Here is a 24,203-nt window from a genome sequence, read left to right as displayed (position 1 = left end):
CTGGCATTTTTGTGACGCTGAAGGAGACGAGGCCTTTGAAGACCTTTTTTCCTTCTTAAAACCCTTCTCACGCAGATGCCGTTTGATGATTACTGGACTGCACTCGGAACCAGTAGGGAGCTTCAGTTGGGCCGAGAATGGTCCTGTGTCACGGCGGACAGTCGATCGGATCATCCGGCTCAGGGCCGTGTTACCACTTGACTTTTTTGTTCCATACGCCTAAGGATCTTTGAAGACGTTTCAAATGACTTTCTTACTGTGTCCAACCTCAGCAACAATGGCACGCTACGGGAGGCCTTGCTTATGCAGCTCAACAGTCCCACCGCGTTCAAAGAGAGAAAGCTTTTTTGTCTTTTTTGCCTTTGGATTGACTGAGAGCATTATACAGTACATGGTCATGGTACATGGTAAAAATGTGGTTTTACGACTGGATGTGATGTCCAGACAATCTGGTTATAGTTTTACATTAGAACCATTTGAAGCTCAGCTCAAAGGTCATATCTCACAGTTTTGCTAACACTCTATCCTGATTGTGCTACGGCTGTTACTGGTTTCCACAGATAAACAATGATCTACAAAACATAGCTTACTCGTTGCCCTGGACCTCACTGGTAGAATCAGGCAGTTCTTTGCACCTGGTTTCAGGAAGGAAAAAAAACAGAAATCCGCTGAGCACGACTAGTGTGCTGAAGACAATGATGAGTAAGTGCCAGTGATAAAAAGCCAACATGTTGATTGATGGAGAGAGAAGACCAGTTATTCGCGTAGCAATGGCTGTCAAGCTGAAGGCTGCTTGCCTGAGGAGAGAGAAATGTAGACTTGGAAGTAAAGGACACTGGAAATAAAATGGTGACCCTATCTTGATTAAATGACAGGTTTCTGTGCTAAGAATGAAGACAAGACCAGTATACACTCCTGATCCAAATTTTAAGACCAGTTAAAAAATTGCAAGAATTTACATTTTGAACTGTTGGAACAATAAATAAGACCGGGGTGGTGGTCCCCCTTTTCAAGAAGGTTGACCGGAGGGTGTGCTACGTGGGAAAGTCTATTCCAGGGTGCTGGAGAGAAGTGTAAGACTGTTTGTCGAACCTCGGCTACAGGAGGTGCAATGTGGTTTTCATCCCTGTCGCGGAACACTACACTGCGTTTACTGGGGCGGTTTGCAGCTGAGTATGAAGCTTCTGGGATGAGACTCAGCACCTGCAAATCCGAGTCCATGGTTCTGAGTCAGAAAAGGGGTGATTGATTCTCCAGGTTGTGAATGAGGTCCTGCCCCAGGTGAAGGAGTTCAAGTATCTCCGGGTCTTGTTCACGAGTGAGGGAAGGTTGGAGCGTGAGGATCGGCGCAGCGTCTGCAGTAATTCGGCTGCTGTACCGGACCGTCGTGGTGAAGAGAGAGCTGAGCCAAAAAGCAAAGCTCTCAATTTACCGGTCGATGTATGTTCCCACCCTCACCCAAGGTCATGAGCTTTGGGCCATGACCGAAAGAACGAGGTCGTGGATACAAGCGGCTGAAATGAGTTTCCTCCAGGGTGATGATATCAGTCATCCGGGAGGGGCTCAGAGTAGAGCCGCTGCTCCTTCACATTGAGAGGAGCCAGTTGAGGTGGATGGGGCATCTAGTCCGGATGCCTCCTGGACGCCTCCCTGTTGAGGTGTTCCGTGCATGCCCAGCTGGGAGAAGGCCCCGGGGCAGATCTTGGAAACACTGGAGGGATTATGTCTCACAGCTGCCCTGGAGCCCCAGGAGCAAGTTCTTCCTGTCCTGCGCCTTTATTATGGAGAGCTGTACTTCCTGTGTGGTGTACGGACAGCTGCGGCCAATTGTCATTTGCGGCAGTTAAAAGGCCAGCGCCGTCGTACGTGCGGCACTGGTTCATTGTTATTGTCTTTGTTATCCATGCTTCTCGTCTCCAAGTCAGTGCTGTAACTTAAAGAATTTACTTACCTGGACTACTTGCACCTTTTGTCACAGAGCCTTTTCTTTGTCGCTTTTTGTTTCTCCTGTTTATATAATTAAAGTAGCCTTACTTTTGCACTCCATGGCTTCGTCTCTGCATATAGGGAGGTCAAGCATTCGACAACCTCTACTCGTGCCTGACGTTCCGTGACACAGATTTTGCTTACCTGACTGAAGTAGGAAACAGCTCCTGAGAGTAGACCATAGAAGAAGCCCAGGTCAAAAAGAACTTGCCTGTGGTTAGAAGAGCTGTAATGGCAACGGGGTTGCCTGGAATGAGAGTTCAAGGCGAATTAAAAAAAAACAAAAAACATCTAAGTGTGTCACATATCCAAGCTAAGGGACCATTTATGTAAAAGATGACAGTGACCTTGAGAGAAAGCCAGGGTTAAGAGACAAAAAACCCCGCCTGTCAGAGGGGTTATGATCAAGGACTTTTTCCTTCCCAATAATTCCAAACACCAGATGCAGAGAAGATGTGCGGGTATTTCTAATCCAAACAGGCATTGAACCAGGAAGATGCTCAAACCATATCTACCCACATCGAGATTAAGACAAAAGTAGGCGATCACGCCTGAAGACCTATACAAGAAAATAATACAAAAACATCAATGAAAGCACATATAAACGAAATAACACAGTTATTTATATTTACGAGACAAAACACACAATTAATAAGTATTTCAGCAGGCTTCTTATGGTAAAAATAATTTTTATTGCTCCTCTTTCAATTTCCTTTTCCTCATGTTCCCGTAACTGTAATTCAAGCGAGGATCAAATTATTAAAGTGTAGTATAAAGACCATAGTTAATAATTTTGTGTGTTTTTTATCAAAGCGTACCATGCAGTCCAGCGTATCCTCTGGGATTTGCTGTTTATTTAATGATGCAACTTTCCTAATCAATATCTTTGCTTCCTCGATTCTTCCTAGAGTCAACAACCACCTTGCAGATTCAGGAATCCACCTTTCATAAAAAGTCAAGAGTAACTTGGCTGCCAAAAATGATGGATTGTACAGAGCAATACATGAACTAGTTGAGATTACGTACCACATGTAGAGGACAAGGGGAGAATATGCTGCTCCCAACACATATTGTGTTTTTCTCCAATTACGAAGTACGTAGACCAGTGCAGCCGAGACACATTGTCCCAGTGCACCAAACATTTGGCACAAACAGGAGGCAAAAGACCTTTTGGTGACCTCCATCCACTCTGTAACTATAAAGACATTTTTTTACGCTCAGATTAGGTAGAGAAGTGTTGTTCATTTATTCATAGGGCACAGGTGATGTTAGACGTTACAAACAGGAGAGTCCCCACCTGCCAGATGCCATACCTTACACTGTGGAGTTAATTCTATAAGCTGAACGAGCAGCTCCAACCAGGAACTGTGCCACAATGTAGACGTGGATATTTGGAGCCGCACCAGCCAGGAGAGCGGACACCATCAGGAGCAAAACAGGTATCTGCGTTGTTCTCAGACGACCAAATCTAAAATTCACAGCCATCCAGTTATTGTTCACGTCATCATATTGACCAGGGGTGTCCAAAGTGTGGACTGGGGGCTATTTGCGGCCCACCGCACGTTCTAAAAATAAAACTTTACATGAAAACTAAAAAAAAAAAACAATAGCAAAAATGGAAAACTTTACAAGAATAAAGTCAAACTATTAAGAGAAAAAAAGTTCTAATTTTACAAGAATAATGGCGTATTATGAAGAAAAATATCATTTTTGTAGCATAAAGTTTAAATATTAATGACAAATTTAGAAAATACTTCTGAGAAGCAAAAAAGAAATAAAGTTGTACACTTTGGAAAATTAGTTTGCAGAAAAAGTTCAAATGTTACAAGAGTAAAGACAATATTATGGGAATAAAGCCATAATTATCCATCCATCTTCTATGGCGCTTGTCCTCATTAGGGTCGTGGGTATGCTGGAGCCTATCCCAGCTGATTTCACGCGAGAGGCGGGGTACACCCTGGACCCGTCACCGGTCAATCGCAGGGCACATATAGACAAACAACCATTCACACAATTTAGAGTCGCCCATTAACCTAACATGCATGTTTTTTTTAGGAATGTGGGAAGAAATCAGAGGACTCGGAGAAAACCCACGCACGCACGGGGAGAACATGCAAACTCCACACAGAGATGCCAGACGGAGATTCGAACCCAGGTCTTCCCGATCTCCTGACTGGCTATTTGACTGGCTGCACAACCGTTGGGCAATGGCGACTAATCCCAAAATCTTGACCGGCGGCACAACCGTTGGACCAACAGCAACTTATCGCTCTGTATGATTTATTATTTATTGGTTGAGTTTATTTGAACATGAAGGTTACAATGGAATACATCTCATGAATCGTCCTTTCACAGTTCCACATGTCCAGGAAGAAGCAAAGCTTATTTAATCCTACCCCCCCATCCATTCCACATCGAGTACAGTACATTACAGTATTGTTCACTTCCTGCATTCCATGTCGTGTTTTATATAATAGTCAGTGTAATAATAAATAATAAATAACAGTAAAAAAATAACAAACCTGACAGAACATCTTTGTGATGATCAAGACTCTTCTGCCTTGTATTTAGCAAACATCAGCTGCTTGTCTTGTTTTTTGAATTTGCTCATCTCTGTACATTGTTTGAGTTCCTTACTCAATCCGTTCCATAGTTTAATTCCACACACGGAAATGCTGTGGGTTCTCAGCGTAGTTCTCGCGTATAAATGTTTAAAGTTTAATTTTCCTCTAAGATCATATTTCTCCTCTCTGATTGAAAAATACTGTTTGAGATTTTTTGGTAACAAGTTATTATTAACTTTATACATTATTCTGGCGGTTTGTAAGGTTACTAAATCTGCGAATTTTAATATCTGCAATTTTAAAAATAGAGGGTTTGTATGTTCTCTATGCTTGGCATTATGAATTATACTCACAGATCTTTTTTGCAGTACAGTGAGTGAGTGAAGATTGCTTTTGTAATTATTTCCCCATATCTCCACACAATACATTAAATATGCTAATACCAAGGAACAGTAAAGAGTGTGGAGTGATTTTTGATCAAGAACATATTTTGCTTCATTCAATATTGAAATATTTCTCGCCACCTTTTGTTGTATATATTTAATATGAGATTTCCAACTCATCTTTTCGTCTATTATGATCCCCAGGAAGTTGTTTTCTTCCACTTTTTCAATATCCACTCCACTTATTTGTATTTGATCGTACGTCTCCCTTCTGCTATTTCCAAATAGCATTATTTTAGTTTTACTTAAGTTCAAGGATAATCTGTTCCTGTCAAACCATGACTTTAATATGACCATTTCATCCTTGACCTTTTTAACGAGTTCTTGTGTGCTTTCACCAGAACAAAAGGCAGTCGCATCATCCGCAAATAAGACCAACTTTAAGTCCTTTGTTACTTTACAAATGTCATTGATGTACAAATTAAACAGTTTACTCCAGGGTACTCCACATACAGTATATAATATACTATTATATTTGTAGCTACATTTTTTTTTCTACTTATACTTCATTTTTTTAATTTCTAGCTAGATACCTAATGATCCTCAATTCAAGCATTCAGTAGCTTATATCACACACACTAAACATCAGAAAAACAGACAGAAAAAGGCATACATTAAGTACATTAAAATACACACATACAAAGATATAAACATCTTCCTGTGAGAGAATACACAATGTAGGTTTGGATCAGAGGCCAACCAATGTGCGAAATCCCGCAAAATTTCACGTACAGGCATGTTTCCCGGTTTGCAACTTGAATCTGCTGGATATACGCATCCTCAGTGACCTTTTCCACAGATGGAAGCTACTAAGCAGGCAACATGTATGTGTTGTAAAGAACATACCCCGTGGACCTGCTAATACACCATGACTAGAACTTTCCATCTTGCTAATTTACAAATGTAACGCTACGTCGAAACATTACTAAGTACCAACACTGTTCAGTTTATATTGACAATTACCTTCTCTTCCTCGCAGAGTTTGCCGTGTCCAAGTCCAGGCTTGAGCTAGCCAACAATAAGCCAGCTATAGCTTGAGCTAGCTAGCAAGCGAAAAGCTAACCATGCTAACAGAAGTCATCTTGAAATGAATGGATTAGGATGACATTTTCAGGAACTGTCATAAATGGGATTTGGAAGAACAGATTAAATTTTGATTAAATTCTGGATCACCATCTGGATCCAGGAATTTTTTTAAAGGATTCTTTAACATTGCGAGATACAACCAACAGGTTCTACAAAGTATCAAAGACTGATCCAGATAATGGAATAATTAAAAAAAAAAAAAAGCCCCTTTGGAATTTTCATCATTGGAAGACAACAAATGAAGCTATAAATATGCAACAAACACTATTATATATAGTCGATACACTGTGGAATCTGGAGTGTTCCAACGGATTTGTTGTATCTTCAAAAGCTATGGAGCTGGATCCACAAGAAAACTGCCATTAAAAAAGAATGCTTTTTTTGTGAATAACTACTGAACTAATATTGATATCATGACGAATCCAATTGCTAATGGTATGTTTTCATGGTCAAGGAATATGTAGATACAATAAACGTAGGGCTAATATTGATGGTGTAAATCACAATATGGGGGGGAACTATGGCGCTTGGCAGAGGTCTTCGCTCTCCGAGTGCTTTTCTAGTTTATTTATTCTTACTCTATTTTCTTATCTCTCCTATCTTGCTTTGTTTGTTTTATTTTTAAGTGTGTTGGTGCATTATGACATTTTTGCAGAGCTGCCGGAAATGCAAATTTCTCTCAGAGACGAATAAAGTATCTATTTATGTATCTTTGAGAGTCGACCGCTGATTAAATCACTGACGGGCTACTTAGCTAACTTCCGGTTCCGTCGTTTTGTGATGAAAACACATTAAGGACACAGTTGGACTCACGCAGCGCACGAATAACCCAACAAGACGCGCGCCGGAACATGTACACTAACCGCAAAATGTACGTAAACAGGGGCGAAATTTAGCCGTCCTTTCATTTATCACGATGTGGCCATCGGTGGAAAACGTTTGGACACCCCGCCCTAATATGATTGCCTTGGATTTACGATTTGAAAAGACTGACCAGTAGTAGTAGCAGGTGTTTGTGTGTAAATGTGCGCCAGTGAGCGATGTTGCCAAAAAGCATGCATAATGCGAAAACCAGTTTTCTCATGTTTTTAATAGCCTCATTGGTGTTTGTGGAACAAGTGTCAGTCATCAAAGTGGATTCTGCGTGTTGGTCAGTTCCCTCTAGCTCAGGGGTGGGCAAACTTTTTGACTCACGGGCCACATTGCGTTTACAAAATTGGCCGGGGGGGCCAGGCTACATATTTGATATACGCACACTAGTTCAAGCTTATAATTCTAACAGTTCACCTGGAATGATTTACCACATTTTAGCAGTGAAAGTGTCGTATTATCTGCTATGTGTGCATGTGTCCTTTCTTTTCAGGAGCACTTAAACCATCAGACCACATCATGCCAGCTTGTATGTTATAAGTTTAAATTAAATACTTTGGAAGCAACTGGTGGGCCGGATGTAGCCCCCCGGGCCGTAGTTTGCCCACCCCTGCGCTAGGTGATGATTGTTTACAATAAACCAACAAAACAGGAACAATGTAAATAGTTGGCGTACATCCATCCATCCATCCATCCATCCAAGTGGTCACGATTACCGTAAAGCATCGTGTATAAACCGCACTTTTTTTCCACCAAAAAATTGGGGTGCGGTTTATACACGATGACAGGTCTGTGACCAGACTCGGACTGAAAAATAATATCAGACAACGCTTCTACAACGCTTCAGCGGAAGATCACTCGTACTACAAGCCCGGTCACACCGCCTGAACTTTGCTGTAGCGTTCCTGGAGCGGTGAAAAAAAATTAATCACCGCTCGTTCACCACCGTTTAACAGAAGTTGGACCCCGTTGAGGCAACGCCGTATCCGCTCGGCCACCGCTGATGGTCCCTCCTACCGCTCCGAAAGTTTTGAGCTGCACAAAATATTACGAGCGGCCAATTTTCCGCAACGGCAAAGTTCATCACCGCTCCAACAACGCCCAGTCAAAGTTTGGCGCCGCTAGACGCAAGTTCGTGGACGCTTGGGTCCGCTAGGCCAGAATCTGGCTATGAATACAGGGAGAAATTGACCAGAAGCCCATTTGGGAAGCCGTCTGTGGGTCAGACAGTTGCTTTGACTTTAGAGGACTACTGTACAGTTGCTGAAAATGCTTTCGTATGCTTGAATAAACGTTGGAGTTTATTCAAATTCACACTGGAGCAATGCAGCATTATGTAATTCCATTGCAGATGAATGGATGGACGGCAGATTTGTCTTTTCTTCTTCTTTTTGAAATTGCTTAGTACCTTTACGCATGTTGGTTTGAGATGAAAGAGTTGGCAAGCATTTATGAACAAAAATTTTTTTTTTCCCCGCCGTGAGCCTGAAAATGGGGGTGCGGTTTATACACGGTCCTTTACGGTAAGTGAAGGTGGACATTTATTGAAAGGTTGTACATACTGCATGTAAATGTAGTTTACACTGGGGGGGGGGTCATACTTTTGAGTATCTGTAAGTGTTTGACTTTCCCCAAGAAAAAGCCCTTTCACCTTTCACCTTTGACCTTTCACTAAAGATTTCCGTGGAGGGGAACTAATTGAGTTTGAACCAATTTATTGCTGCTCTCTGTGAGCGGTGCTTTCACGTTTGTGGAAATCAAAACAAATAAATGAACGTGTAAGTCAGGGGTGGGCAATTATCATCCATGGGGCCGCATAAGAAACACAAAATGTTGTGGAGGGCTGAGCCAAAAGGCTGAACTATAATATAATTACATATAATATTTATTGTATTTCTTTATTTTAAAGAAGCAGTAAATAGCATTGTTTTGACAAGCGGGCAAGATTATACTGTATGTTAAAATTTATGCAATTACAAAGTGAGATTGCCTTCCAAAACAATGGTAGACAAAATGTTAACATGTTTTACTATTTGTGACTCACATTAGTGAACATTTTCAGTCACATTCACTCCAAAACACATTTGAGTTTCATAGACTGTTGGACAGTTATGTAACGGTTCTGATCATTTTAAAGACAACATTGTCTTTGTGCCCCAAACATGAAGCAAGAAACAACATATTGAACTGTCACTGAACAAGGATTTTTAGAAAAAGGCTTCCAGATAGTGTCCCAGGTCACTGCTATCTGGTGCCTTAACATGCCTACATTTGTGGTCTGACCACCTCATCTGGTGTGTTCTTATTTCCTCGTTCAGTGAGAGAAATCTAACCTCTCCTGGGCTTTAACGAGTGCATCCAAGTCAGGTTGAATGTCTGAAGTGGAGATGCGAAGCACAGCTGACAGATGATCATCAGTGAGAGACGATCTATATCTGGATTTTGTACATTTCATCACTGAAAATGTTTGTTCGCAAATGTAGGTAGAGCCAAGGAGAACAAACATCTTCTGCGCATGTTTCCTAATGTTAGGAAAGTTCTCCTCCTTGAGAGAAGAGTAGACATCAAGCAGAGATCCTGACTTCAAGTGCCCTGCCAGTACTGCATCAGACTGCAGGTCAATGAGCTCCAGCTGAACATCACTGGATGTCACTGCAGGTAAAGGGAAAGGAAATCATGTGCATTTCACCCTCCATTGTTCTGAGGTCCTCAAAGCACCTTGAAAGCTCACCATGCAATGCTCCTAACATGGCTGAGTACCTGCACAGGTGATCAGCTGATGGTGTGACCTTCTTTCAGTGTTTGCATGTGAGTGAGAGTGTTGCTCTCCAGTTGTCTTGAAAGAAACTCTTTCTCGTGAAAGCCTTCACCACGCCGTGCATTTCAAGTAGAAAAAGGTCCTTGCCTTGCAGCTTGGTGTTCAGTTCGTTCATCAGGGCCGTCACATCAACAGCAAATGCAAAACCTGCCATCCAGTCCTCATCTGAAAGCTCTGGGGTGTGTTTGCCTTTCGTTTCACAAAAAACGAGAATGGCTTGCTGTTTTGGCTATTTTGTGGATATCACAAAGCTGATATTGGTTATTGCATCACTGGATGTATGGAGCTTGGTAAAAAAAAAAAAAAAAAAATAAAAAAGCCTTGCTGCGTTTGCAGTTTAGCTAACAAAGCGTCTGATGTTCGCGCTTTTTCCGCGTCAGTCATTTTTTTAAATATTTCTCCCGGTGTCCCGTCTGCTAATGCAGACTCAGATTGTAGTTCTTAAACACGGCGATCTGCTCCAAACAAACTTTTTTTTAACCTGAGCGGACCATTTAAGGGCTAAAGTCGTCTTCTGATAACGTTCAATCACGCGCGCGTCTTACGCGTCAATACGTATTACGTCATTATGTACGTGCCTTTTAAAAAAAAACCAGCACTTTCAGAATAAAAGCAGTGCAGCTTTAGTCCATGAATGAGGTGAAATTAGAAAGTACGTTTAGAAATTAATCTTACACGATGGTCAGAGTCAGCTAGGGCGGGCCAGTCAGCGTCATCCCGCTAGCCGTATGATGCCCAGGTCTGGTGTAAGTGATGCTGATGCCCTTTTGGATGGTGAATAGTTAAAAGCGGAGCGTCATTTCTTCTCTTTTACTGTGTCGCAGTCAACAGTCAACTTATTTGCTTTCAAAATAATTCAGTTTTAAACTTATACAGTACAAAATGTGATTTGATGCCGCTATGTGTAGGAGAAAACATGAGTACTGCAGCTAAGGCTCCAACAGGGGGTGCTGTCTCACAAGTCAATTCACTCAAGGCGTTTAAGTACATTACTGTACACCGTATACCTGCACCGCACGCGTGGAGATTTGCTTCGTAAATAAAGCAGGCGAATGAGTGAATTGCCTTGAGATCGCGTCCTCTGCTGGCTCTACAATGCAGTACACTTTTCCCCCCGACATCAAACGACTATTTAAACCACCATTAATTATTTAAATAGCAGAGAAAATGATTCTGCCCGTGGAACTACCTCATTCACAAAATTAACACGGGGAGAAACTCCCTTCGGACAAGCCACTTGATGCACTAGCACTTCCTTGATTTTGATATTTCACAAATTAGAAAGCCCCGCTTTCACAGAGCATCAAAAATAAAAAAAAAAATTTTTTAAATCATGTTGTTCCTCCCCACGGAAAACTTTAGGAAAAGGCGAAAGATTTATACGATCTGAAGAGAAACAAGAGTGTACAGAAGCATTCGGTGGTGCCGTGGTCACCCCATTCCGAATGCTACAAGTGTGAGTGACGGTGCAAAATACGATACACATTGACACCCTAGTGATGTGTCGGTCGCGAACGAATCGGCTGTAAAAGCCGGCTCTTTAAAATTAACGACAGGTGTCATTAGTTAAGATGTCTGGCAGCATCTCTGGCAGCATCTCTGTGTCCACACTTAGAAGGGGAAGGGGCGGCGTTAAACACACGTTAGAGCCGATTCGTTCGTGAGAAAATTTGCATGAAGAGATTTGACCTATTTTGATATGGGTGTGCGTTTTTGTATTTTATTTACGGTATAATATAACATACTATATTTTTGTAGCTGCTCACTGAAGTTTAAATACATCAATCTAAATAATAAATATTTGATATCATGTATTGTTTTCATTAGCAATTAATTTTACACAATACCCTTAATTTGGTAATAAATTAAGACAAAAAAACGACAAACCACCGAAATTTCCATCATTAATTGACAAAAAATAATCTTATTCTTTCCAATGATTGCCATGTAGTATTACTACGAAGTAGCTCGCATGAAGACGAACGAGTTAATTGTTAGGGCGCCCTCTGCTGGATATACAGTGCAGTACACTTTGGCCGCCGACACCAAGCGTCTATTTGAACAGCGGAGAATCTAACTTGGCCGGTGTAAGTACCTCGCTCACTATATACAATGTATACACATACACAGCCTCCCTTCGATTAACCACTACATGCAATTGTACGTCATGACCTTTATATTCGACATATTAGAAAGCTCCGCTTTCGCAGAGCATCAAAAAATTCAATAAAACTCTTGCTGTTCCTCCCCACGGAAATCTTTAGTAAAAGGCGAAAGATTTATACGATCTGAAGAGAAACAAGAGTGTACTGACATGTCGGTTGGTGCCGTGGCCACTCCATTCCTAAAGCTACTAGTGTGAGTGACGGTGCAAAGTACGAAACGCATTGACACTAAAAAACTTTTCACTCCAATGATTCCCATAAAGCATTACAATACCAAGACAGGCAGTTACCACCAAAACCCATTCCATACAACCATACAGGTATGTAATAAGTTATAGTTTGTACGACGCAAGGAATTCTGGGAAGACCGCAGAATTTCCGGGTATGCTACAAACACGCGCGCTGCTTAGCTTTTTGGCGAAAACAAATCTGTCTGTGAATATGACAGTTCGGTTAACCTAAATAAGTAGAGTATAAATATTAATTTAGAACAACAGTTAGTTTCCAGTTTAGTTAACGCTTTAGTGATAGTGGAGAGCTACCGGAAGTACCTCTGCTAGTTTGTGATTGAACCCGGAGCTTCAACATAAAACAATGATCACGTTCATCATGTTGTAAACGTTTTAAAAAGTTGTGCTCTTGCACAAATTTGTGAGGATATAAAAAATTCTAAGGAAAATATGAAAAATAGGCCACATATTAATTTCACAATTAAATGTGTTAGTCTGAAACTTGATGCTCTTAGACTTTTATTTTCACAAAGAATTCTGGGAGGACGGCAGAATTTCCGGTTATGCTACACACTAGCTGATTGGCTCTGTCATTCGAAGCGTCATTTTTCAAGTTTCCCCAAAACAAAGTCATAAAAACTTTGTCGATTTATAACACTAGTAGCTGCTTTGTTTATCTGGGTGATTAGCTGAATTCATGAGAGGTCAGTGATGAGGATGCTTTAAGCTGCAGTCTATCAAATGTATTAACCATACAGTTACTGAAATAAATGTTGCATTGTGTAAATACTGCAAGTTAATTACCCATATCAGTACTTTTAAATCGAATTTCTGCTGTGCCTTATGGTCATGAAAAAAAGAAGCAGTAGAACCGCCAGGAGGTGGCGGAAAGAAGCGCAAAGGCTGTCTCTCTTGCCAAGCAGGGACCATGGATGAGGTGGTAAGGCGTGGAGAGGAGAAAGCTCACCCGGGAAGCTGCCAATTCCATCTCTTTTGGTAGCAGCGGTTTTGTGTTAATGTGCGACTACTAACACACAGTTGGACCATTTCCCCCTCCCCCCGCCTGCTCACTGAAGTGATGCAAACTGCCTCTAGATCATGGGTCGGCTCTACAACCTCCTTGTTGCGGCTCCCTTTGCTGAGCTGGGTGGTTTTCTTTTTAACACCGAAGAAGGGAAAGCGCATTTTCGATAAGACTTGGAAATATCCGACTCACCGCAAGTCCATGAATGCATCTAGTGCGTTCTGACTGCTGATTGGCTGAGCAAGGGAAGGGGAGGTAGGCTAGTTTGTACTGTGAGTCTCACTAGAGAGAAAAAAGTTGACCGAGTTTAGAGTTGAGTCTGAAGCAAGTTGCCGCACAGTAAAATAAAACCATAGAATTGATGAGAGCATAGCAATATGTTTTAGAACGAGAAGCGCGCCGTAGCTGTGTGTTCGGAGCCCGTGACACGCTAATCGCCGAGGTGGTGACTCCGGGAGAGGCGGATAGTGTGCTGCGTTAGCCGACGGGTCACCCCGCCTGTGACTGCTGTGAGGCAGGGCAGAACAATACGATTCACTTTTACGTCTCCAAATACCAGTCCCTACATTCGTCGCCAGTCGCTTTTGGGAAAATAAATCACCGAGTGGGTTTGGAAAGTCCCCAGATTTAGCGAGAAAATGGCCGAGTTGGCAACACTGGGCTGCACGAGATCGTGAGGAGGGGAAAGCCGTTCTCAGATGGAGAACACGTGAAAGAATCGTTCATAAAAATATCAGCATCTATTCCTCAAATGAAAAAATAAAGAAGAAATGATTGAGAAAGTGAATGGCTCCCTCTGCAAAGACAGTCAAGGACAGGCTCAACAGAATGGTCATTGATGGCAATTCAGCACAGACATAAACGCTATTCAGCAAACAGCACTCATATGCAAAAATGTGAACTCTGATGAGCTTTTTCGTGTTAAAGTTGGCTACATTTTGTTTTCATTTTAAACAAACACGGGAACCACTGAAAAAGGCGTTGAAATGATTTCAGAGTAGGCCTACACACGCTTGCTGCACTTTTATTTGTGGAATTTTCTTGCTGTAACATTTAAAAAAAGATTACAACTTAGACAAGTTTATAAGCTGTGTGATGTTTTGCGGCCCCAGACTATTTTTTTATGGCCAGCCAAATTGATATTTTGGAATTAAAATTTCACCATGTTCATTTGATGCACCCTGCTGTGTACGTCTGGATTTTTTTCTCCCGTAATTAAAAGTTTAATTTAAAAACTGCATTTTGTGTTCAGCTGTGTTGTCATTGAGTAATATTTACATTTGTTTGATGATTCGAAACATTTAAGTGTGAAAAAACATGCAAAAAAATAGAAATCAGGAAGGGGAAAAACACCTTTCCACACCACAGGATATACTTAAAGCTATGAAATACAGAAATTGATCATGAAATGGTGCTGTGAAGAAATAAAAACAGGAGATGAATTAATTATGAGCTGTAATTAATTGAGGTAATGAATCTTTTTAATCTACAGAATTGCTGAGAAAAACCCTCACCTTCTATACGCTTTTGAGATGCCGTTTTTTTCTTGGAATATGTATGTATATATATATAATCAAAGTGGCAAAGTTGCATCCTTTCATTTTCCACTGTGGGACCCTCGCTGGAAAAAGGTTTGGACACCCCTGGTATAAACTCAGCAGACATTTGATTAAGCACAGCCACATACTGTAATCAACTCTGACACGAAGGCTGGAAGAGAACATCTACTTTTACAGGGATGATAAAGTCCGTCAGGTATTATTGTGGTTGTAGTTGCAGTGGTGTAGAGCTGAACTGCATCATACCGACGCTGATGTTGATGAGGGCAAGCGAGCGCTTCTGTCATGTTCTGTAGTGCTGCTCTGCTGCCGCCTATCTGTGCTTGCTTGCAGCACACCTCTGGTCACACCTGCAGCCAATTAATCCTGGGACTACTTTAGCTGTGCCCGTTTGCCACTCAGTTGCCAGATTGTTCCCTGCTGCATGCGTGACATCACCGTGACTGTAATAAAACCAACAACACAACCAACACCCTGGTTAACTCGGTGAGTAATGTGGGGAAGTACAGTACGTATGTACTGTGAGTGTGCGTATGTACCTGTACGTGTTTACTGCCTTATTCTTCGAACATACCTTTTTCTGCAACCTTATTTTTTAAAAACGACCCTTTATTCGGTCTTGTGTTTGTTTCTGTAATCATGTTATGACTGGTAATAATCATAATGAATATTAATAATAAGAACTGTACATTTTCGACTTTATTCCCATCATATTTTGACTTTATAACTTTTCCCGCAGCCTAATTTTCCCCCCAAATTGTCATTGTTTGTTTATTGTTTGCTTGTTTTGTTTTAACATGATGACTTTTTTCTTGAATGTGTCAGCTTGATGCTACTAAAATGACATTTTTCCTCCTAATTAGGGATGCGCCGATCAGGGTTTAACGCTGCTGATTCCAATCGCATGGCTTAACTGTTGTTTTGTCAGTTTATCTATAATGAGTGGTATCGGCCGGGGTCGCCATTAGACAATTCCAAGGGACCCTGACAAATGGGTGATTATTCAAAAAGAAACTTCAGGGACAATTCTTTTATTTAACTTGATTTGTGTGAAACTATTTGCACTATTTGACACAAACCTGAATTGAATTCGATGCATGTTTTGGAGTCACACGAATAAATTGTTCCGAATTTCTTTTTGAGTTCAACATAACAAAACAGAAAACAGAATAAAACAGTAGAAATAAATCTATTTATGAAATAGACATTTGTCCTGCTTAACTTAAAAGAGAATAAAGGGAGTGTCCAGGTTGCGGGGGTGTCCAGCTCTCATCACTATTAGAGCTGTCAACTATTTGTCTTCTGCTGTATTTATTTCGATTGTACACTGCGTCATTTACCACTCAAACAGTCTTTATGCTATTTTGTGCTCTTTTGTCGTTATATAAAGGCCCCCCATCCACATTGAGAGAGGCCTGTGTTATGACAGCGGCCAACAAAGCACCATATGGTCATATCGTTTCCATTCAGGTCCAAGTGCGCATTGAGGCGTTTTCATAGTTTTTCCCTTTTCGCTATACCTGGAGGTATGAGCCAAATGTCAGACACGGCTCTCACTATGCTGTGGAGCAATTCTACACACTGCAAACTGCAAGCGCCAAGATGAAAATGTGCGTGCATTGCCCAACGTTTTGATTAAGTGTACTGTATTTGTTGTCGTTTTGGCTTGTTTTAAATGTCTCTTGGTCAGCTGGTCTCCCTTACAAAAGAGAACTTTGATCCCAACGGGACAAAACTTGGAGAAAAGCAAAACAACAACAAGGAAAAAAAGGCATCCGCGTACGTGGCGTTCAAAGTTGGACGGCAGTAAAGAAGTGGCGTTCAGTGACTTTCAAATGCGGCGTTCAAAGCAGGACCACAAACGGCACTCTGTGACGTTCAATGCTCAGTGACAATGAAAGACAATAAAGCCATCCTTCCATCGGTCTATGTGACGTCATGGGTGGTATAAATCCCCGCCGCCCCGACACTCTCAGTCTCAGCCGTGCCGTCTCTCGATCATCCCTCTCAGGAAGATGAAGCTGTACATCATTTCCTCCTTTGCTCTGCTCCTCCTGCTTGTGTGCATCGCCCACAAGGTAATTGCTGTCCGTCAATAATATATTATTTCAACAAATAAAACTAAAGCGATCTGTCTGTCAAGTCTCCCGTGTAAATGTATTCCTGTTTTGTATTTTATTGCAATCAGTAGATACCATTTCTTTATGCGCTAAAAATGTTCATTTTCACGTCTTGTGCTGAATATTAGCTTGATTTAGCTTGGCTTCAGTACGAACATATTATATTAACATATTCAATTTACTTGTACTTATTAAATTATTATTCAAATCACTTAAATGTATTTAATGAATAAAAGTCTTGTATATAAGCTATGAAATTGAAGACAACATTTTAAAATGTCCCAGACAAATTTGCACAAAGTATCGGAATCAGATCGGAATAATATCACTGCTTTGCACCAAAGTGCGGCCCCTAATAAAAAGCATAATGAGGACAAAAATTTTCAATCAATTTTCTTGACTATTTTCATGTAACCATGGAGAAATACAACTCATAGTAAATATATCATCTCAGCAAAAATGTAATCGTCCAATAAGTGATGGGTAAGTTTTGTATAAGTTAAGAGCACGCTGAAGCACGCCGGCATACTTCATAGTACGTCCAAGTCGTACAAAAACTTTGTGCATGCACAAATGCGATCGTTGACGCCCGTTCACACGTTATTTGTAAGTTACGTACAAGTCGTAATACGTCAACATAGCTTGAGACAGAACTGTCTTCTTGGCGAGTATAGATGAAGGCTGTTATTGTATTTGCAGGTAAGTTTGCAGCTTGACCAGTAGAGGGCACTGCGACACTGGGAATGGAACCAACTTGTTTTTATTTTTTTTAATCTTATTAATGCATTAGCGAGTCACAAATCCATGAGTGGTAGCGTAAGCAGCCTACACCAGGGGTCTTAGGCTCGCGCCCCCGGGACGATAGTTTGCGCCCCGTCTTAATATGAAAAATTAATATTCGTGTGGCCCGCAACATTGATATGAACGGCACTTGTCGTGTGCGGAGCTGAAGGAACCAATCACGGTGAGGTATATGTCTCGAGGGCGAGACCTCTGCCGCCGAACCAATCACGGTGAGGTATATGATCTCGAGGGCGGGACATTGGCCGAACGAACCAATCACCGTGAGGTGTATGGTCTCGAGGGCGGGACCTCGGCCGGGCAGCACGTCCAACGCCTCACCGCCTTAACTCGTTAGCTCGCTCATTCATTCATTCCTCGGAGACGGAGCGGAGTCAGCAGAGTTATAAATGACTCGTAAAATAGATAAATGAACATTTGACACTTTTACCTTTTATTGAAGGCTCTTGTTGGAAGATGCAGTGGAGCGGAGATGGAGGGGAGGGGAGCAAGAGGAGGGGATCCACACCAACATCCTCTTTCGATCATTTGTGATCAGTTTTATGAACACCTTTATCCTTTTCACACCATTAGCTTGTCCCTTCACGAGTGTACATGCACCAGGACATGTTCCAGGCTGGTGTACAATTTACTGGCGTGTATGCGCTGTCGTAGCTGTTTTAAAACACATTTTTTATAACAAGTGGTGATAGCTGTGGTCTTTATGCTCGACGTATGCCGGCGTGCTTCAGCGTGCTCTAATTTATACAAAATTTAGCCATAATTTATTGGACGTACGCCAGCGTATTGGCCAATTTTTTCATACGTTGGCGTAAGATGGCTAAATCGTCAAGGTGTGCCTTGAGTAAATTGTCCATAGGTATGAATGTGTGAGTGAACGGTTGATTGTCTATATGTGGCCTGCGATTGGCTGGTGACCAGTCCAGTGTGTACCCCGCCTGTCGCCCAAAGTCAGGTGGGATAGGCTCCGGCATACCCGTGACCCGAGTGAGGATAAGCCAAAGTGCAGCAGGTGGCTCCTAATAAAAAGCATAATAAGGACAAAAAGTCCCATATGTTTGCCTTGATGAAATATGTATGTTTAAAGAACGACCCAATAATCAGTTTTATTCACTGTTGTCATGTAACAATGTAGAGAACATTGAATTGTAAATGCATCATCGCATAATGGAAACATATTTTTAATCATATTGTAGCGTCGCTGGGAACACTTCCTGTTTCCCAGCGTGCTTTGCGGTACTGTTTTCGTGCAAATGAAGCTACATGTTTGCGATACATAGTTCTTGTTCTGCTAGGATAGCGCTAGCGTCTTGTTTGTTTTTGTCTATCTGCTGCGTTGCTGTGTGACACCATGACTGAGACTGTTGTGTTGCGTGATGAACTTTCGCGATTCCATTTGGGTTTTATTAGCTCAATCTGAGCTTGGTTCTTACTCTGCTTAAGGAAATAAACAGACCGTTTCACCTGGTACAGATAGTATGTTATACTTTGTAGTGTTTTGGAATTGTTATACAGCGCAGATTTAACCCGCCAGCAAAGCGCTCGTGTCCCTTCAATGGAGTTAACTGCAAAATTTGTCTAATACGTTTTTCTCATCTGTCCCTACTTTGTGTTCTCTTCTATTCAGGTCTATTTAACGGTAAGCATCGAACACCTGCTCGCTCCTCCCACTGCTGACACGCAAGACACGCCTCTGATTGTGACGTCACGCACTCTCTTCTTAACTATTTTCATGTAACCATGGAGAAATACAATTCATAGTAAATATATCATCTCAGCAAAAATGTAATCCTATTTTATATTTCAACTTAATATTTTCTCCTACAATTGTATTTTATACATTTTAGGATGTTTTGGGTTGAACCCTCTGGCAAAGCATTTATGCTCCTTTAGGGGTTGAGGCATGAATAAAGTCTTGAAACTTTTACGTCAAATGTATTTTTCTCATCCATCCCTATTTTTTTTTTATTCTCTTTGCCCGAAATTAAACCAAAAGGATAGAAAGCTGAAATGTTTATTAATGTCACAAAGCTTTGCCTTTATATATGTCCGTCCATCCATCCGTTTACGATGCCGCTTGTCCTCATGAGGGCCACGGGTCTTCTGGAGCCTATCCCAGCTGACTTCGGGCCAGAGGCGGGCTACACCCTGGACTGGTCGCCAGCCAATGGCCGGCCAGTCCAGGGTGTACCCCGCCTCTCGCCCAAAGTCAGCTGGGATAGGCTCCAGCATACCCGCGACCCTTGTGAGGATAAGCCAAAGTGTAGCAGGTGGTTCCGAATAAAAAGCATAATCAGGACCGAAAGTCTTGTAGCATCTGTTTTCGTGCAAATAAAGCTACATGTTTGAGATGCGTACTTGTTAGTTCTTGTTCTGCACAGATAGCGGTCGTGTCAAAGATGATGACGAATCGATGAACAGTATATACTTTTTATATGGAATGTTCTGGAATTGTTATACAGCAGATTTAACTCTCTGGCAAAACACTTAGTTCCTTAAATGGACACTTAGTTCCTTAAATGGAGTTTTTATGTCAAATGCATTTTCTCATAAGGCCAACGCCACCCCCACCACAAATACCAGTTCCGGGATTGGCGCTGCCCTGCTGCTGCCACTGGCCCTTACTCTGATCCCTCTGCTCCTCACTTGGTGAAGATGTAAAGACGGATGGATCCCGGCACGATGACTTGAACCCATAACTTGGTTCCACTTGATGTGATTGTCTGCTTTTCACATCTAGCCAGATGTTGTACCATTAGGACCATTTGATCTTTCTGAGGTTAGCCACATTTCAGCTGTCAAATTGAAGCTTGAGTGCTGCTGTTGAATGTGTCAGTACTTGTTGTCAACTTGCTGTTCCCTAACAAAAAAGCCTGAACCAATAAATATTTGAAACTGAACAAAACATGTTTTGACTTGAAAAACAATAGAATGTGTGCACCAAAGGCGTCTCAGTTACAGGTGCTAGTTCTGTATTTAACACATAAGGCACACCGTATTATTGGGCACAGGTATGGTCATATGGTTCTTTGATGGCGGCGAGGGCGAGCCACTGCTTTTCAAAATCCTTGCACTTTAACTTTAGGTGGCTCGCCCCATAGAGCACGAGCTGTGCATTTAGGACATCCCTTGCTGGCAAATTTGTCGCCCACAGGTCTCTGGCAGGAGGTGCCTCACCGACTCAGGGGCGCCAAAACCAAGTCGGGGGCAAGTTTGGTGCGCTGACATTCCTCTGGAGTGCATAACGGACCTGACTGGGAGGATCTCGTGGGCCACCATGTCAGGTCCCGAAGTCTGGGAGAGCAGGCTGGTTGACGTTGCCCCAAACATCTGCAAGCCCGCGCACTGGGCTCACTGGATCCCGCTCCTGCACAACAGAAATGACAGAGCGATGATTTTTTTAAAACAAGTTTGTTTTTCCAGATTAAATGTCTTAAAGTCCTTATAAAGCATATGCCGGTGGTAAATAAGACACAGGTACTGTTAGGTCTGGGGGGATCAGTTTAAGCCGTGTTAAGTAGGAGCCCATCCAGTATCGTGCCAACGCTTTGGTCTTGGGAGCACTGGATGGAGCCACTGCAATCCTCAGGTGCAGGGATATCTTGCTCCAAGGAATAGTTGCAGGTCTGGCACTCCTTTTCCTTCTTTTGGCCTCTTCAAAACGTCTCTCCTCCCGCTTGGAGCCCCAAAGGAAATAAAAAATGGCTCGGTCCAGGTCTAAGCACACACCTCTTTTGGGGGTAAAAACAGCTGATCAATAAAAGTAAAGGTAAAATCACACCTTTCCCTCTAGAGTCAGCTGTCTCAGTCCCCAAAACACCAGTCTTTGCCTAACTTTCCCTACCATGTCGCCCCAATTTGTTTCCCCTCCCCCATCCTTACCAAATTTAATTCCTAGTATTTTTTGGTCAGTCAGGGTAAGTCCTGTCTTTTCAGTTTTGGTCCAGGGTCCATAAAACTGGGCTTGGGTCTTTTCTCTGTTGAGTTTTGACCCAGAGGCCCGTCCATACCAGTCAGTCAGGTCCAGTGCTCTTTTAACAGATAAAATGTCCGTGCATCAAATGTTAAAATCCATGTATAAAATACATTTTGGTGCGAGTCCCCCTGGAATGGTCACCCCGTTGATCCATTTGTCCCTTCCCAAGATCTGTGCCAGAGGTTCTTTACATAAAACATACAGGAGGGCAGATAGCCGGCATCCCTGACGGACGCCGCAGTTAATTTTGACTGATTTTGTCAGATTCCTGTTAACCACAAATTTGCTGGTAATATCCCGGTACAGCAGTCCCACCCACGCTACAAATCTAGGACTACTTAGCGAATGTTTCTGTCTCTCACAAGACAGATGGTGTCACGAATCAGCATGAGGCTGTCTGTGAGAGCTTAGATTTGAGGCTTATGCATGCATGGTACATCATAATTGAGTGCTACTGGGTATGCTAAGATATAAATGTAAACCCTATCCTTGTCCTTGGATCCTTTTCATTCTCAGGCACTCTACAACACAACAAACCCCGGGATCCAGCTAAAATTCTGCCCTCACCAAATGGTCCAAGTCAGACTAAAAATTAGAGTTGGTCAAATGCCAACAACAAACTGCGGAAGATCCCCAAGGGCGATCGCTTCAGTAAGACTACAGTGAAACAACTGGAGAAAATGGAGAACTGGCTGGATGCCACATTCCGCTGTAGCCTCCAAATGCTGAAAAGCTGATTGACAGTCCAGAAGACTGGCAAGCTTTCCTTGCCAGTATGAAGACGAACAGAGTGGCCACATTTGGTGGCTTTGACCAAAAACTGGATGACAAGGTGAAGAGGCGAGAACAGCGTCAAGCTACTGCAGCAGCCGTGCAGGCAAAGTATACCAAAAGAGTTGGAGGAGATGACTGCAACGACCAACCTGGTGATGGATGACGTAAGGAGCCAGAGGAGGATGCTGACAGAGATAACACAGTCTGTCCACCATCTGAGAATGCTCCAACCCACAGGCATAAGAAGACTGGAACAAAAGTGTCTTTGTTCCATATGACATCCTTAGCCGACCAAGGCGGGTTGTGTCACTGGTCTCAGATGCCACAGGCTGCCGAGACCGGGAGCGCTCCACAAGGCATGATGGATGGCTAAGCTGCTTTACACTCTCAAGCTGGCCTTGATGGAGCAGCACGTCGCATTGCTTCCCCACGGCACCATCACCACACGGCAGCATGTGCCGAAAATTAGTGCATTTGCCAGCTTCATCACACGCGTCTATGCAGCGTTGGCGGCTGACCTGCGAGTGAGCTGCCTGGAATGACCTCCGACTCTATCACCACCTGCAGGAATACAAGGCTGTAGATGAGGGCGTCGCAGCATCGGCGATCAAGGTACTGGAGAGGCATCGCTAGTACCTGACAGGTGAGAACATGATGTTGAACATGACCGCAGTTGACAACCAAACCTTCGCTGCTGCAAGGTGGGTGTGGGGACATTTTGGGTGGGATGCACCAGCTAGGTTCAAGGTTCCATTTCCATTCCTTCTCCCTCCCTGGTGATGTCGCTCAGTAGACTGAGCATTTACGTTATATCACTATTTCCACTAGGGTTTGTTCCTTAAGTGTCTCACTATTGCTCCTTGTATGTAACAATAAAGTCAACTGACCTTTGTATTTGTGTCTGTCATCCATCTCTGCTGCACAAAAATAAAGAAAAAGGTGTAACATCAACCATCTTAGCACCCGTAAAGTGTTGGCTGGGATCTGACATGTCTGTCCTTGATCTCCAGTCATTGTTTGGACCAGAATGACACAACCTATAAAACGAGTGACGCATTTGCCAACCTAGAAAACCTTAAACTGTTGGTGTGGATCCAACCCACAAGGCAGGTCCACAGGCCACAACAAGATGTCCCATTGCACATTCATTTGTCTAGATCAGGGGTCGGCAACCCGCGGCTCCGGAGCCGCATGGCTCTACAGCCTACTTGTTGCGGCTCCCTTCGCTGAGTTCGGTAATCTTCTTTTTAACACCGAAGAAGGGAAAGTGCATTTTGGAAAAGAATTGGAAATATTCGAGTCACCACAAGTCCGTGAATGTCTCTAGAGTTGGATGAGCAGGGAAGGGGAGGTAGGCTAGTGTGTGCGCTGAGTCTCACTGGAGAGAAAAAAGTAGGCCAAGTTCAGAGTTGAGTCTGAAGCAAGTTACCGCACAGTAAAATAAAACTACAGAATTGATGAGAGCATAGCAATATGTTTTATCACGAGAAGCACGCTGTAGCTGTGTGTTCGGAGCCCGCGACATGCTAATCACTGAGATGGTGATTCTGGGAGAGGCTGATAGTGTGCTGCAGGAGCTGACGGTGTCACCCGCCTGTGATTGCTGGCGGGGCATCAAAAAATTGAATGAAACTCTTGCTGTTCCTCATGTGTCAAACTCGTGCCCTGGAGGGCCGAAATGCTGCAGGTTTTCTCTCCAACCAGTTTCTTCAGCAGGTGATTTAATTGATGAGCTCTTTCCCTCAAACTGAAGGTGCAGCATCTCAGCCCTCCATAGCATGAGTTTG

The 24,203-nt window shown here is 42.6% G+C and overlaps 1 long non-coding RNA gene, 2 other non-coding genes and 1 pseudogene across 3 annotated transcripts; 1 reads left to right on the top strand and 3 right to left on the bottom strand.

Annotated features, from left to right (window-relative positions):
- Nucleotides 1-586: 586 nt before the first annotated feature.
- On the bottom strand, nt 587-3,562 carry LOC129177205 (solute carrier family 22 member 13-like; annotated as a pseudogene).
- A 7,496-nt stretch (nt 3,563-11,058) lies between these two features.
- LOC129177938 (U5 spliceosomal RNA) lies at nt 11,059-11,173 on the bottom strand. The gene has a single exon (XR_008569708.1). It is a non-coding gene; the product is annotated as a U5 spliceosomal RNA (small nuclear RNA).
- Nucleotides 11,174-11,961: 788 nt separating this feature from the next.
- LOC129177935 (U5 spliceosomal RNA) lies at nt 11,962-12,075 on the bottom strand. Its single transcript, XR_008569707.1, has one exon. It is a non-coding gene; the product is annotated as a U5 spliceosomal RNA (small nuclear RNA).
- Nucleotides 12,076-16,733: 4,658 nt separating this feature from the next.
- Nucleotides 16,734-20,559, top strand: LOC129177415 (uncharacterized). Its single transcript, XR_008569621.1, has 3 exons — nt 16,734-16,823; nt 19,294-19,305; nt 20,221-20,559. It is a non-coding gene; the product is annotated as an uncharacterized LOC129177415 (long non-coding RNA).
- The last annotated feature ends 3,644 nt before the right edge of the window (nt 20,560-24,203 follow it).

The sequence above is a fragment of the Dunckerocampus dactyliophorus genome, chromosome 2, assembly GCF_027744805.1.
Source record: "Dunckerocampus dactyliophorus isolate RoL2022-P2 chromosome 2, RoL_Ddac_1.1, whole genome shotgun sequence".
NCBI lineage: Eukaryota > Metazoa > Chordata > Actinopteri > Syngnathiformes > Syngnathidae > Dunckerocampus > Dunckerocampus dactyliophorus.
This window is presented reverse-complemented; position numbering and strand designations above follow the sequence as displayed.